A 3,326-nucleotide genomic window follows, 5' to 3' on the forward strand; every position below is an offset into this window, starting at 1 on the left:
AATAATATTAATAAGAGCGATAATAACGTTAATAGTAATAAGTATAAAATCGATAGTAATGATATTAATGAAAATATCCATAATAATAATAATTAATAGAACACTACTAACGATAGTAACAAGATCAATAATAACAATAATAACTATTACAAGTATAATAACGATAATAGCAAGCATAATAATAATATCGAAAATATGGTTAATTACGAAAATAACGGTAATAATGATAATAACTATAATAACGACAATAATAATAATAATAATAAAGATAATAACGATAATAACGATAATAGCGATTATAATAAAAACAAAATAAAGATAACAAGGATAATAACAATAATAACATTAATAACAATTATAGCGATAATAACAATAATAACGATATTAACAATAATAATAATAACACTAATAACAATAACATCGACAATAACGATAATTACGATAATACTAATAACAATTATAACGATAATAAAAATAATAACAATAATATTAATAATATTAATAATAATGAGTACAATAATATGGATAATAGAAATAATAATTATAACAAAATTAACGATTATACTGATTATAAAGATAATGATAGTAACGATAATAATAATTATAATAATAACTAATTACGATAATAATAATAGAAAAGATAATAAAACTAATGATTACAACCATAATAACGATAATAACGATAATAATAATAAAATTAATAACGATAATAACGATTATAACGATAATAATAATAACAATAACATTGATAATAACGACAATAATGATAATAACTGTAATTATAATAACAATAATAACTAATAAAACGGAAATAACAATAATATTCATAACAATATTAACGATAATAACGGTAATGACGATAAAAATAATAACGATAATTACGATAATATCGATAATAATATTAACAATATTAACGATCATAAGCATAATAGTATTAATAATAACATGTATAACGATAATAACTATAATAATAATAGAAAAGAAAATAATAACAATATTAACGATAATAACGATAATAAAAATAACTATAATATCAAAAGTAGTAATAACGATAATATCGATAATAATGTCAATAAAAATAAATATAATAATAATAACAATAATTACAATAATAACGATAGTAATAATAACGAAAATAATAAGAAAAGCGGTAATAATAATAACAATAATAACAATAATAGCGATAAAAATGATAACGATAATAAAGATAATATCGATAATAATAGCAACGATATTAACGAAAGTAACCTTAATAATAATAATAGTAAAAACGATAAAATCAATAATAACGATAGTTAAGATAATAATACTAATGATATTAACGATAATAGTAATAATTATAATAACGATAAGAACGACAATAAAGTTAATAATAATAATAATAACAATAACGAAAATAAGGATAATAATGATTATAATAATAATAATAATAACGAAAATAAGTATAATAATGATTAAAACGTAAATAATAATAACAATAATAGCGATAATGACGATTTTAACGATAATAAGGATAATAATAATGAATAAAATAACGATGGAAACGGTAAAAACGATAATAACGAAAATAACGATGATAACGATATTAACGATAATAATAATAATCAGAATAACGATGATAACGATAATATCGATAATAATAAAAATATAAATAATAATAATAATCGTAACGATAATAAAGATAATAATATCAGTAAGAGTAGCAATAATCATAGTAATAACTATAATAACGATAATATCGATAATAATAACAATGACAAAGTTAATAGAAATGATAATAATAGCGATAATAACGATAATTACTATAATAATAATAACAATAATAAAGATAAAACCGATATTGACATTAATAACAATAATAATAAGAGCAACAATAACGATAATTAAGAAAATAAAAATTATAATTAAAACGATACTAAGGATAAGAACGATATCATCAATAATATTAATAAGAAATATAAAGATAATATCGATTATATTAATAAAAATATTAACAATTATATAGATAATTATAATAATAATATTAACAATAATAACGATAATAACAATATTAAGGATATATAATGATAATAAAAATGATGATGTTTACGAATATAATAATTAAAGAAATATTATTATTACCAATAATAAGGATAATAAGAAAATCGTCGATAATAATAATAACAATAATAATGATAATATAGATATTAATATTATCATATTAACGACAATAAGGATAATTTTAATAATAATAATAACAATTATAACGGTTTTAACGACATATATGATAACGATAATAACGATATTAACGATAATGACGATAATAACAATAATAATAATAATAAAAATAAAGATAATAACGAAATTAATGGAAATAACGATAATAATAATAAATTCATAACGATAATAACGATAATAATAACAAAATTAACAATAATAACGATAATAGCGATAACAACGTTAGTAATTCAAGTAATTATAACAATAATAATATTACTAACGATAATAACGATATCAAAGATTCTAATAATAACGATAATAACGTTGATATCGAAAATAATAATAACAATATTAACGATAATATCGATAATAATAATAATGACAATAACAACAACAAAAAAGGTAATAACGATAATAATATACAAGATAATAACAATAATATTAATAATAATACTATCTATAATAACAATAATAATGATAAAAATAATAACAATAATAATAAAAATAGTAACGATAATAAAGATAAAAACGATATAAATAATATCAACAAAAAAGATAATAACGATAATAGTGATAATAACGATAATAAAAAAATAATAATATTAATGAGAAAAATAACGATGATACCGATAATAACGGTAATAATAATAATATATATAAACATAATGTCGTTAATAAGGATAGTAATAATAATATTAATAATAATGACTATAATAATGATAACATTAATAACTATAAGGAGAAAAATAACCATAAAAATTATAACCATAAAATCGATAACAACGATAATAACGGTAATATTAATAATAATAATATCAATTATAAGGATAATAAAGATTAGAACGATTATAATAAAAACAATAATAACAATAATAACTATAATAACGATATTAATAATAATATATATATTGCTATATATAGTAATATATGATAAAAATATAGATAGTGTTTATAAGGACGATATTAAATAAAAACGATAATAAAGAAAATAAAGATAATAACGATAATATTGATAATAACGATAATAATAATACGATAATAACGACAATACCAATAATAATAACAACGATAACAAAGATAATAACGATAATAATATTAACAATAATATCGATACCTACTATCATTCC

This window comes from Vespa crabro, unplaced genomic scaffold (genome assembly GCF_910589235.1).
Source record: "Vespa crabro unplaced genomic scaffold, iyVesCrab1.2, whole genome shotgun sequence".
Classification (NCBI taxonomy): domain Eukaryota; kingdom Metazoa; phylum Arthropoda; class Insecta; order Hymenoptera; family Vespidae; genus Vespa; species Vespa crabro.